This window comes from Myotis lucifugus, unplaced genomic scaffold, assembly GCF_000147115.1.
Source record: "Myotis lucifugus unplaced genomic scaffold, Myoluc2.0 scaffold_166, whole genome shotgun sequence".
In the NCBI taxonomy this organism is placed as follows: domain Eukaryota; kingdom Metazoa; phylum Chordata; class Mammalia; order Chiroptera; family Vespertilionidae; genus Myotis; species Myotis lucifugus.
The window spans coordinates 29,621-44,227 of NW_005871214.1; positions in this window are offsets into that span (position 1 = coordinate 29,621).

Below are 14,607 nucleotides of genomic sequence, written 5' to 3' on the forward strand. Positions count from 1 at the left end.
CTAAATAATAGAATTACCATATGATCCAGCAATCCCACTTCTGGGTATATATACCAAAGAATTGAAAGCAGGGTCTCACAGAGATATTCGCACACCCATGTTCAGTGCAGCATTACACAGTTGTCAAGATGTAGAAGCAGCCCAAATGTCCATGGACAGGTGAATGGGTAAAGAAAATGTGATGTATATGTACAATATATACAGCCTTAAAAAAGAAGGAAATCGCATATGCCACCACATGGATGAACCTTGAGGATATAATGCTGAATGAAATGTCAGTCCCAAAAAGCAAATACTGTATGAGGCCACTTATATGGACTATCTAGAGTAGTCAAAATCATGGCAACAGAAACTAAAATGGTGGTAGCCAGGGGCTGGGGGCAGGGAGAGGGAGAAATGGGCTGGAGAGTTTCAGTTTTGCAAGGTGAAAACATTTTAGAGATCTGTTACAAAACAATAGTTAACTATTAAACTGTACATTTAGAGTTTTAAATTTAAGAGGGAAAATTTAGTATTGTGGGATAAAAATTTTTTGTTGTTGCAATTAGAAAGAAAAATAAAGCCCAGGTGGTGTGGCTCAGTGGCTGGGTATTGACCTATGAACTAGGACAGTGGTCGGCAAACTGCGGCTCGCGAGCCACATGCGGCTCTTTGGCCCCTTGAGTGTGGCCACGAAGTTTCAATCGCACTGTACGTGCATGCCCGCACGTGGTATTTTGTGGAAGAGCCACACTCCAGGGGCCGCAGTTTGCCGACCACTGAACTAGGAGGTCAAGGTTCAATTCCTGATCAGAGCACATGCCAGGGTTGTGAGCTCAGTCCCCAGTATGAGGTGTGTAGTAGACAGTCGATCAATAATTCTCTCTTGTCATTGATGTTTCTATCTCTCTCTCCCTCTCCCTTCCTCTCTGAAATCAATAAATATATTTTTAAAAAAGAAATTAAAAATAAAAACATTCTAAAAGTTAAGATGGTTTACATGGAAGCAACTACTGGTGTGATAGAATGCGTAGTGCATTAGAGTCAGTTTGAAGATTGGGGTTATAGGCTTGGCACTGCCAATTTCTAGCTGTGTGACCTTGGGCTTGCAGTTAACCTCTAAGCCTCAGTGTCCTCACTGGTAATATGGAGATCATGTCACCTACTTCAAAGAATTTTGCAAGGGTTAAATGAGGTAGGTGATGTAAGTGCAAGTTGGCAGAGCCAAAGCACGATGCAAATGTAAGGCAGTTCGATGTGGTGATGATGGGTTTCTCTAGTATCTGGCTTCACCACTGTTGTGCCTGTCCACATCCGGCATGGGGCATGTTGAGGCACCAACTTCAGCTTCTCTTTTCCGTTTTTCCTGCTATTTTCCCCACTTCAAGGTTACAGATGTTAAAAGTGGAATGCCTAACTTGGTTGTTGATCCTCTTACCAGCAACTATTCTTACTGACTTCTCTCCAGCCAAGTTCCACTTGTCTCAATTTTTAAATTTTAGTTAACTCAACCACAGAATTGGAGAGATTAAATACAGACAATTGAGAAAATTGAACAGCAATTCAGTCCAAGTTGTTGGACTGAATCCTGAGTAGGATAGGACCCCTGGAGTAGCCAGGACCCAGCCGGCCCTTAAAGGAAGGAAAAGATTTGAATAAATAAAATAAGGGGAATGGAAGGAAGGGTTAGTTAGCATTCCTGCTGGGAGGGAACCTCATGAGCAGTTTGTAGGAAAAAATGAATAAGGGAAGCTCACAGGACAAGGAGGACACTGCCTGCTTGAAATGATTGAGTGTGAAAGGTGAGGGAGTACACACAAGGGGACTTCAATCGCAGGCGGAGGGTATTTTATGCAGTGAGGACTTCAGTCATTTTGGTTTGAGAGTAGAGGGATGAGCTGTCAAATGTGGGTTTTAGACCAAACTAATTCATGGACCTAATGCAATTCCAATAAAATCTCAATGGGTTGTTGAGGAGGGCTCTACAAAATTATACTGAAGTTCAATCAGACAAATCATCAGGTGACAATAAGTAAGATAAAGATTTAAAAGCGTAATTAAAGAGGACTTGCCTTATCAATAAACGGTGGTGGGAAAATAAGTTACTTATTAAAAACATCAATTTGGGTTCCCATTTCACACCATATGCCAAAGTTAATTCAAGCTCGATTAAAAAGTACAGTGTAAGAGAAAAAAGAAAACAAAAATTAGAAGGTAAGATAAATGATTACTTTCTGGATGGGTAAGGAATTTTGAGAGACACACATCTCCTATATACTGTGGTGGGATTGTTAATTAGTACAATCATTTAGGAAAGCAATTTGCCCCATCTCGTGAAGTTGAAGAAGTGCTAACCTGCGACCTGATTCCACTCCTAGATTCACACAGGAACTGGAGAAACCATAGTACTCAGGATGTGCCTAGGAATGTTCACAGCACCACTGTTCAAAACAGTTAAATACTGGAAATAACCCCAAATCACAAAACAAGGGGATGAATGAGCTGCAGAACATTTTTTTTCTTAATTAAAATTTTTTCCAATTACAGTTTACATTCAATATTATTTTATATTAGTTTCAGGTGTACAGCATAGTGGTTAGACAATCATATACTTTATAAAGTGTTGTTCCCCCTGATATTTCCAGTACCCAACTGGCAGCATACACAGTTATTACAATATCATTGACTGTATTCTCTATGCTGTACTTTACATCCCCATGGCCATTTTGTAACTGTGGATCTATACTTCTTAATCCCTTCACCTTTTCAGCCAGCCCCCCAACCCTCCTCCCCTCTGTCAACCATCAGTCTGTTCTCTGTATCTATGAGTCTGTTTCTGTTTTGTTTAGAATGTTTATAAATGGACTGTTACGTAGCAGTGAAAGGAAATAACCTAAAGTGTCTGTATCCTGTTTAAATTAAGAGCACATCATGTTGAGTGAAAATTGTTACAGAGACTACATATAGTATAATGCCAATTATATGCAATCCTAAAATATCAAAAAAGTACTACATGCTGCTTAGGATTATGTACATATTGAATAAAAGTATGACATCGTGGGAATAAAAAGCACCAGATCCAGGGGTGTGGTAACTTCTGAGAAAGAAGGGATGTGATGGAGAAGGTTACACAAGAGGCTTCCGCTGTGTTGGTATTTTAGAGCTGTGTGGTAGGTACATGGGTATTTGTTATCTTATTCATTGTGGCACTTTGTAAATCTAAAATGTTTTGTAAAATAAAATTTAAAGGCAATATATATTCCTTATAGCAAGTTAAAACATTATCTAAGTGTGTATTAATTTAAAACATTATCTAAGTGTGTAGTAATTTAACCTTTACCACTCACCTCAGACCCATGCCCAAAGGTATTCAGTTAACAGTTCCAAGTATATTCTCTCAGACCTTTCAAGACATTTACCTTTTCTAGATAGCTGTATATTCCAGACATCAGGTGTTTTCTAATATAAGTAGGGTGCTATTTTACCTTTAATTCTATAATTCTTGCTTTTTTCCCACTTAGTATCATAGATACTTGGCTATATGAGTACCTATATGTCTCCTATGAGTACCTATAGGTCTACCTTATGTATAATGGCTGCATATTATTCCATAGTGTGAATGTGCCATAATTACTTAACTATCCCTCTACTGATACATATTTAGGTTGTTTCTATTTTTTCTTATTAAAATTTTGCAATGAATATCCCTGGTGAACCTAAGGAGTATTTTTATTTTATTTTTAAATTTTATTTTTAATTGATTTGAGAGAGAGAGAGAGAGAGAGAGAGAGAGAGAGAGAGACATCAGTGTGAGAGAGATACATTGATCTGTTGCCTCCCGTAGGTGCTCTGTGCTCTGACGGGATGGAACCCACAAGGACCTTCTGATGTATGGGACGACACTCCAATCAACTGAGCCACGCTGGCCAGGGCAAGAGTATTTTTGTCTGTAAGATTTCCAGGAGGAGTAATTTCTTTTTTGGGGGGTGGGGGGGGGGAGGAGGGCAGAATAACATACTATTTTATTTTAGAACTCTGAAGTCAGTGTGCCAAGGTTTAACTCTTCCCTTGGACTTAATTTCTTCATGCTTCGATTTCTTCATCTGTAAAATGGGAATAATAATAACAGTGCCTATCTCATGGTGTTACTCTGAGGATGAAAGGTGTTAGCACATGTAAAAAGCTTACTACATTATGACAATAGATGCTCTTTGTAGAATAATTTAGTCTTGTCAGGAGTGGCAACAATTATAAATAGACTCAGTAAATATTTTACTAGTAAGCAGGTCAACACTGTATTACATATGTCTCCTTTTCCCCCATTGACCTCTCCCCGGCCCCTCCCACCCCCCAGCACATGCCCTCACCCCTCTACTGTCTATATCCATTGGTCATGCTCATATGCATGCATACAAGTCCTTTGGTTGATCTCTTACCCAACCCTCCCCCTCCCCTGCCTTTCCTCTTAGGTTGGACAGTCTGTTGAATGCTTCTATGACTCTGGTTCTACTTTTTTTTTTTTTTTTAATATGTCTTATTGATTTTTCACAGAGAGGAAGGGAGAGGGATAGAGTTAGAAACATCGATGGGAGAGAAACATCGATCAGCTGCCTCCTGCACACTTCCCACTGGGGATGTGCCCACAACCAAGGCACATGCCCTTGACTGGAATCGAACCCGGGACCTTCCAGTCCGCAGTCCGACACTCTATCCACTGAGCCAAACCAGTCAGGGCTTTTTATTCATCAATTTATGTTGTTCGTTATATTCCACAAATGAGTGAGATCATGTGATATTTATCTTTCTCCGACTGTCTTATTTTGCTTAGCATAATGCTCTCCAGGTCCATCCATGCTGTTGTAAATGGTAAGAATTCCTTCTTTTTTTACAGCAGTGTAGTATTCCATTATGTAGATGTACCACAGTGTAGTGGTTTTTTTTTTTTTAAGAGTATAGAGAGGTTTATTCAGAATAGCATAAACCTGTAAGGATATTTATCCATTCCATAAAAAGTTCATCCAGGAGGAGGAATTTTTAAGAAAAAGACTTTCTAAGAATTTATGCCTGGAGATGACAGAAATCTCAAAGAAAATATGGTATACTCTATGTAAAGTCACTTATGTAAGAACTTGATATAAGTCAATCACAAAGCACTAAGACTATGATAGAAAACTAGGCAAAGCACACCAATAGACAATTTGCAGAAAAAAGAAATCTAATGACTACTGAATACATGGAAGTATTTTAACTATTCTCACTTTATAATAAAAAAGATAAAAGATATATTTCAAATTTTCTGCCTGTAAATATAGACAAGATGAGAAAGGGAGTCATAGTGTTAGCAATGTGGCAGAATTTAATCAAGAACTTCAAAAATGTTCATATCCTTAGATTATTAATTCAATCATCATAAATTTAATTTGAGGAAATAATCAAAGATGTAAGTAGAGAACCATTGCATGTATTTTGGGGCAACTGCTCTTTCTCTTCTTTTTCTCCCCCAACATACATGGAAACAGCAGAAAGCCCCCAACATTCATTTTGTGCAACATGATTCTGATCCCTGACCAAAAGTTAGTTGATTGCAGGAGGCATATGTACTTGATCCAAGCTGGACCAGGGCCCCTTTTTCAGGGGTTCAAGCCTCACCTCTGGCTGCTCTTGTCAATGGAAACATTGGGAACATGAGAGCTTGATCTGCCACCTGACCCTGGAGCCGGACCCTCAGAGAAAGCACCTCGTTAGCATGAGAAAAAAGTGGAGCACAATCATAGCGAGGGACTGAGACAAAAAATACCCGAGGGCTTTCCGGGTCCGGCTGCTAGTCCCTGCTCGCTGAGTCTAAGTGCATCCCTGCCCAGAATTCTAACACCAGTTCCCCACTTTACTTACACCCGCTCCAGGAAAGTCCTGGTAAGGCTCCTGCTGCTCTGACTCAAGAGAGAGAACCCCAGATTCTGCCTATTACCTCAATACCCTAGCACAGAGGGAGAGTATCCTAATTTCCAACTCTGAAGGTTCTGCTAAGGACGTCGAGAAGCGATGGAAGGGAGACTTTAATCTGTTTGAGCATTTACAAGTACAATGAAAATAATCTATGTGACTTACTTTGGATAGTTCCTGGCCCATAGTCATAATACCTTAAACAAACAGATAAGCAAACAGGGTGCCAAGCCAGGAGTGAATGAGAGTGCTGAGTGTAACAAGGTTCAGCTTAAAATTACTCTCTCTCTCTCTCTCTCTCTCTCTCTCTCTCTATTTTCCTTTCCATTTTACCTTCCTGGTCACTGGTTTTTGCTCCCATAATAATTAGTCCTTGATCACAACACCTTCAAATACATTAGAGTGATTGCACTTATATGTCTCATACAGATTTGCATTTCCCCAGGGCACAAAGTAGGTACTTAAGCCGAAACAGGTTTGGCTCAGTGGATGGAGCGTCGGCCTGCGGACTGGGGGGTCTTAAATGTTTGGAATGAATACATGAGGGAATTATTAAACAAAATAATGAAAAATTGCTTAGGAAACTTCTCCTATATTAAGTGTTTGAAGGTTTATTGAAATGCACTGACCATCATGATAGTGATGATTTATTTTTTTAAATTAAAACATTATTTTATTTTTAATTGAGGTATAAATTGTTATATAACATTAAATTAGTTTCAGGTGTACAGCATAATGATCCAATGTTTGTATATACAGTATAGTGAAATGATTGCCACAATAAGTCTAATTAGCATTCATCTGGTGATGATTTCTCTTCAAGTTGAGTACTTGCCACAGTTTGCCTATGAAGCTAGTGACTTTTAGTTAATTATAACTTTTTTCTTCTAAAGGATCAAGACAGCTGAAATTTTATACTTTGAATGAGTCTCTTCAGTGCTTCTTTTTCAAAAATATTTTTTTCATACTTTATTCCAGTTGACAACTGGTTTTCCAAATCTGAGAATATAAATTTTCTTGACTTAGAAAAAAGATCAATCAGAATGTTTCAAATACTGGAGGTGACTACTGCTGTTGGCCTTGTTTTCAAAGCTCTTTAAAACATAAATTCTGTCTCCAAACATCTCTTCATTAAGAAGGTTGAGTCTTAGCCGGTTTGTCTCAGTGGCTAGAGCATCAGCCTGTGGACTCAAGGGTCCCAGGTTTGATTCCGGTCAAGGGCACATGCCTGGGTTGCGGGCTCAATCCCCAGTAGGGGGCGTGAAGGAGGCAGCCAATCAATGATTCTCTCTCATCATTGATGTTTCTATCTCTCTCTCCCTCTCCCTTTCTCTCTGAAATCAATAAAAATATACTTAAAAAAAGAAAAAGGTTGATTTAAAGAAAAACTAAAAAAAAAAAAAAAAAGAAAAAGAAAAAAAGAAGGTTGATTTGGATCCACACAGCAACCTAACTCTCCAGCAAAGTATGTTTCTCACTAAAGACAGAATGGGGGCTCTTGGTTACTTTGGAAAGAGACTTAGACATCAAAGGAAATGAACTGGAAAGGATTTGTGTTTTCCATATATTCTGCACAGCACTATATACAGACCAGGTAGCACAGAGGATTTACAGGAGGGACAAGCAGTATGACAGAGTTTTGGTGCCTATCTTCTAGTTTTAATTCCTGCCCAATTTTGCCATTTATTCGATGTACGACCTTGGAAAAGAAACTAAAGCTATCTGTATCTTAGTTTCTGCATCTGTAAAATGGGATAAAAGTACCGACATTAATGGGGTTATTTTGAAGATTAAACAAGATAATGCATACAAAATGGCTGCCACTGGCCCTGGCTCATAGTGTTCAATGAATGGAGAGTTCATGATGATAATAAAAACTGGCCTGTTCTTTCTTTTCTTTATGATATGGTATAAGACACTTAACGTCTGTTTCTTATTAGTCTTTTCCTTCTGTAAGATGGTGAAAATAGTAGCCTTATATTCAATTACTTATCATTAACAAACAATGATTTACAAACAGGTAATTTGGTACGAAGGCCCTTAGAAGATCTGGGTTCAAATTATGGTTCTACTAGTTACTAGCTGTGGGACACTGGACTACTTCCCTGATCCTTACTTTTCTTATTTAAAAAATGCAGATAATATGTATCTACAGAGTCAGGGTTCGAATTAAGTAGTGCAACTAAATTGCTATGTACATGTTTGCAATTTTTATTTCCAGTACCATACAAGATTGTATACATTGTCCTTATTGGTTTATTTTAATAACCGTGTGCTCAGTCTTAACTTTTCACCCTCCTTTGCTTGTCCTGCCTCTTTAGTACATGTTAGTAGTGATTTACCCTATGTTTATAGATTTTTACCCAATTTTATTGATATCTTAAAAACAATGTTCTCTCTCTATGACAGATAAGAACCTAGATGCAACCTTCAACCATAGGCTGCATTTTCTAAAATATGGTCTTGTTAAGAGTCACAGTAAAAATAAGCTATTGAAAAGCTACAGTGTGCTAAGAATAAAATTTATTTTCATGTTTGGTAGGTCACTGCACTGTTTTTCATTATGTAGGTATGTTCGAAGGGGACTTAACTCTTCAAGTGTAATTCTTAAGAATAGCTGCTTTGAGTCTTAAAAAAACAAATAAATTAGACTTGATGAATCACATTAGGATAGAATTTCCAGCAGGGCCACTTTAAATGATTTCTTTCATGCTTGAGATTAGATTTCATTTAAAGATCTCATTTAGTTCAACCCTTAAGAAATCCCAGATTCAGGGGCAAAGAGTAAACTGAGGCTTAGAGAGATTAAGTGACTTGCCTGTGTGGTATTAGTCAGGAATCTTTTGGGTGGGAATTTACTGGCTCCTGTAACTAAAGCTAGCTTTGGACATAAATCGAATCCAGCAGCTCCAACTGCATTGTTAAAATTCAGCTTTTGCCCTGTTGGTGTGCTTAAGTGTAGATCTATGAACCAAGAGGTCACAGGCTCGATTCCCCATCAGGGCACATGCCCAGGTTGCAGGCTCAATTCCCAGTAGGGGGCGTGCAAGAGGCAGCGGATAGATGATTCTCATCATTGATGTTTCTCTCTCCCTCTCCCTTCCTTTTTCTGAAATCAATAAAAACATACTTAAAATAAAAATTTAAAAAGCCTCAGCTTTTGCCAAAGTTTCTTCCTCAGTCTTGGCTTCCTCCAGGATGGAGGAGAGGGAGGCAAATCAGAAGTAGCTTACGTTTCTGTGGTTTATGATCCAAAGGAAGAGAGGCATCTTGCTTTTAGCATTCCCAGAGCGAATCTTGGGAATATCCATTTGACCCCCTTGGGTCATGTCTCCATCTTTCTGGGTGACGGAAGAGGGAAGCAGCATGGTTAATAGTTCCACCAAGATCACATGAAGTGAGGGGTGTGGTTCTCAAAGAAAAAGGGCGAATGGGTGCGAAGCAGGTATCCACCACACCAAGGTCAGGTCAATACTAAAGGCAGGGCAGGACCAGAATCCAGGACCTTAGTCCTACCGAAATTATGGAAGTTACAAGGAGGTAAGCTTAGAGCAAAAATAGTTTGAGCCTCTCTCAAAGGAATATAAAGTAGAAAGTAAGATAAAACTCTGGCCTGGCTGGTGTGGCTCAATGGTTGAGCATTGACCTATGAACCAGGATGTCATGGTTGGATTCCCAAACATGGCACATGCCCAGGTTGTGGGCTCGATCCCCAGTAGGGGGCATGCAGGAGGCAGCTGATCAATGATTCTCTCCATCATTGATGTTTCTTTCTCTCTCCCATTCCCTTCTTCTCTCTGAAATCAATAAAAACATATTTAAAAGATAAAACTCTAAAACAATGTTAAGTCAAATGACTATTTTTAACTTTCATAAGTATATGGATGCAGAATCTGGGAGGGAAAGGGGGGAAGGTGGGTAGGTGGGAGGTAATCAACCAAAGGCCTTGTATGCATATATGCATATATGGACACTGACAATAGGGTGGTGAAGGCCTGGGGGGGGGGGGAGGGAGGGACGGACTAGAGGGGGTTAGTGGGGGAAAAAGGGGACATATGTAATACTTTCAACAATAAAGATTTAAAAAATAAAATAAAAATAAATAAAAAAATTAAAAGAGAAACATTGAAAAAAATAGTATATGGATATTGTAAAATGCAAGTCCCTGTTATTGCTAATTAATGGTCCCACACAATTCTATAGTTTAGTGTGGAAGTGGATTGAAAGGCATGCCTCCTTGCTCCTTGTTTACTTCCTGTCACAGAGGGGTGTGCCAGAATTTAAAAAAAGGGGGGATACTTCTTAAAGAAAAACTTCTAGATAGATAAAAAGTATTAGAATATGAATAAAGTGGATGATTAGGGTAATGATTAGCATTTATTGAGCAGTTAATATGTGTCAGGCACTGTAGTAAATGCATAAGCTCATTTAATTGAAGTCTATCCTATGAATTAGGAAGTGTTAGTCTGCTTATTTACAGCCCAGGAACCAAAGCTGTGAGGGGTGAGTAATTTGCCCCAGTCCCTGGCTGGCACAGCTGGGATTCCATGTTGGATATATCTGAATTCAGAGCCTATGCTCTCATCATTATGCTTATAGCTAGTTATAGCTTTAGTTCATTTAATTTTACAAGTAATGTTACTATCCGTGGTGCATTATTCTGTGTTTTATCCTGTATAAAATATAGTTGAAGCTGGCTTTCTCCTTCCTGTTTGTTTATTTTATTTTTATTTAAAACATTTTTTTTATGGATTTCAGAGAGGAAGGGAGGAGAGATAGACAGAAAACATCAATGATGAGAGAGAATCACTGATTGGCTGCCTCCTGCACACCCCCTTCTGGGGATTGAGCCCACAACCTAGGCATGTGCCCTTCACCGGCTTTGAACCCAGGACCTTTCAGTCCACAGGCCGACGCTCTAGCCACTGAGCCAAACCAGCTAGGGCCCATTTGTTTGTTTTTCAATTTTTCTTCCCCTTTACTGACATAGGGCCCCTCTTCCTGTCTTGATTCATCAATAACATCTAGGGCAGTGGTTCTCAACCTTGGTTGCACATTAGAATTGTTGTAATGTACCCCTCGAACCACAGAAGGACGCCTCAAGAAGTCGAATTAAAGAGTCACATTTATTGCAATCCGTGACTATGAGGGGTCATTCCCAAATCTCATAGTGATAAGATGGTGGCAAAACCAGACTTATATAGGCAAAGATCACAAAGGTATTGATTACATCTTAAGGTTTGGAATGAGGAACCTGGTTTGCAAAGAAGCAGTTTACAGAAGCAGAATTAAGCATGTTAATTATAGTTTTGGGTCCCGGGGTCACTGAATTGACAGAAACACCTTATCTAGAGCCCTCGGGTCTTGAGACCACTGGGTTGCCAGGAACTCATTATCTAGAGCCATCGAGGTAATTTAGAGTAATTGCGCTGTCCTGGTCTTGGGACCACTGAGTCAACTGGAACGCATTATCTGTGGCCACTAAAACAATTTAGGATAATTGTGCTGTCCTGTTTCCCAGGTACAGAAGAATGTGCTTCGATAACCAGTAAGATCACAATCAATGGAAGAGTCATTCAATTGAATAGGATGATGTATACAATTCAGAAAATCAAAATAACTTTCCTATTGTTAAACAAAGCAAATAGGTACCATACTTCAGAATCACCTGGGAATCTTTTTAAAATCTTGATTTCTGGGCCTCATCCTCCAGAAATTGTTTCTTTGTTACTAATGTTGTGGCCCCACCCCATAACAAAGAAACAGAATTTCTGGAGGATGAGGCCCAGAAATCAGGATTTTAAAAAGATTCCCAGGTGATTCTAATGTGCAGCCAAGGTTGAGAACCACTGATCTAGGGCCTCTGACTGCTCAGTAGGGAACTAGAGTACCCAAACATTTTAAATGTCAGGCAATAATTATACACATTAATCACGTGGAAAGCCATGAGTAACCTATAACCCTTGAGGCACATCTGAAAATGTAACCGCACTATTGATTTATTTTTATTTTTTAAATAGATTTCGGAGAGGACAGGAGAGGGAGAGAGAGAGGCATCAATGATGGGAGAGAATCATTGATTGGCTGCCTCCTGCACGCCCCACACAGGATTGAGCCTGCAACTCTGGCATGTGCCCTGACCAGAATCGAATGTGACCTCCTGCTTCATAGGTCAATGCTCAACTACTTGAGCCCCCCCTAGCCAGGCTAACTGCACTATTTAAATTATGACCCAAAGAAAGGTCACTGCTGAGGGTGTTTGCTATACAGATAAACATGGCCTAAAGAAGTCCCTGGTCTACACTAGCTGTTGTGCTAGTTGTTTTACCTAAAAGAGCAGCTCTTGCCTCAGGTTTTTTCACTGTTTCTCCCTCTCAGCCCAAACCAAGCTCCACCGCCCCCACACAAACTGGGCTAGTCTACCTCTGATGATGTCTTACCAGCATAGGTCTTTTCCTTCTCTACTTAATAATTGGTTTGATGATGCTTCTGCTTATCATCTTAGCCCTTCTTTACTTCACCAGTCAGCCACCATTTGATCGTCTATGTCTTCTAGTCTTATCACATGGCAGCCTGCCAGCAGATTAATGATAAGCTCAGCCTTGATATCTGGAAAGCGAGTGCTTTCATCAGATAGCAATGGACAGTGTTTTGTCATTTGATAATGGCTTCCCAGATGGCTATAATGTATTTCATTTTGTATTATCTACACTGTTTTTGATCATTCATTCCCCTCAGTATATTCTTAAGGAGTTCTTAACCAAATATACTGTATGTATATTTATTCATAAAGTATATACATATGCTACCATCATTAGCTTATACCTCAAATACAATATATGCCTAGGGTGAAGTTCATTGTTAATGATAAAGCTTATACATCCACATTTCAGACAATCTTTTTGATGAATTATCTTTTTTAAGCCAAATTTGGTTGGATTTACTAGGCTTTTATTTTAACTTCAAAATGTGGCTGTCTAAGAGCTGATACTAGAAGTGTCAGTTCTGTCATTTGTTTGTTTTCCTGTGGTTTCTTTGCAGGGGACTCTGGTAGTCACTTGTCTGTTTTCTATGAGTTTGTTTAATGAAACCTAGATAATATAATCAGTAAATCCACTTAACTGGACCTAGTAAACTTCAATATGTCACTACAAGTCGGCAGAGACTGACTGATCAGACCACCACACCCAACCCCTGGAAATGGGTAACTCCCACTAGGCCAAGAAACCATTCCACAGACGGAGTGCAGAGCTATATACTCATTCTGTATATAAAATATTAGTTGAGCTTAATGCTTTCTTTCCCCCCAATTTGAATTAAGCATACATAGATGTCCTCATATTTTCTTCTCCTACATCCCAAATGGATTGCCTTGCACTATTCCTGGAGTACACACACTCCTTGGATGCATGGACCTCCTTTAGAAACTATTAAGGAGGTACAGTTTCAAGAACAGTTTCTCACATCGGCAAGGATGTTTTGATTTAAAAAGGCCTGCTCATTTTAGTTACTCTGCCATTTTATAGAAAGTGAAACAGTTTTGAAATGAATTGTCTTTATAGAAACCCATAATTTGCAAGCAAAATTCCCACTCTACAAAATGTGAAATGTTCTAAGCAACAGCTGTGAGCTTTTCAAACGTGCACTACTCTTTAACGGTTCAACTGTTGCCAAGGGAAATTGAGTTGGCTTTAAAATCTTCCTTCAATTCTGCATTTACCCTCAATCAGAGATTGAGTAAACAAGTTCTGGGACAGTGTTTTCATAAAGACTGGTAAAAGAAATTGAGATGTGGAAATTTAAGTTTCTTTAAGGTAGGAGACTGGTATTCTAGCCAATTTTATAGTGCCTCATGGTGATGAACTTTATCAGAGCAAAAATGGGCGGTTGAAAGTGGCCAATCATTTGGAGTCAGTAGGGGGAGCCTGCTTTCACCTGAGAGCCATCTTTTCCTGTTCCCAGTTCAGTTCAAAACAGGAATATTTTTTATCTTTCATGGCACAAAAATTTTCTTTCCCACTCAGGAGCCATTTCTGGGAATGAGCATAGAAATGTGTAACTTGATGGTTAACATAAACAAGAGAAATGCAATGCATTTTTTTTTGTCACCACTTGCACATACAGTATATATAGTTTTACTTATGTATGGTTCTATTTCCTATGGAAATAGATATGGATGTATGGAAAACATGATATAATACTGAGGGGAAAAACTAGACTACAGGACAAGGCATATTAAAAGAAAAAAAATATTGGAGGGAAGTACACTAAAATGCTAACAGTGGTTGAGGGATTATGAATGTTTATTCCCCTCCCCCATTTACTAAGTTTTTTTTTTTTTTGGGGGGGGGGAATAGACCCCTCTCCTTTTGGGGCTTTTATTTTATTTATTTTTTATTTTATTTTAATTCATTTTAGAGAGGAAGGAAGAGGCAGAGAGAGATAGAAACATCAATGATGAGAAAGAACCATTGATTGGCTGTCTCCTGCAAGCCCCACACTGGGCATTGAGCGCGCAACCAAGGCATGTGCCCTTGACCGGAATCGAACCTTGGACCCTTTAGTCTGCAGGCCGAGGCTCTATCCACCAAGCCAAACCGGCTAGGGCCATTTACTAAGTTTGAACAGTCAGTACCCTGCCTTGGAGTAGCATTAAGATTTTCTTCCTTTTTTCTTTTCTTTTTG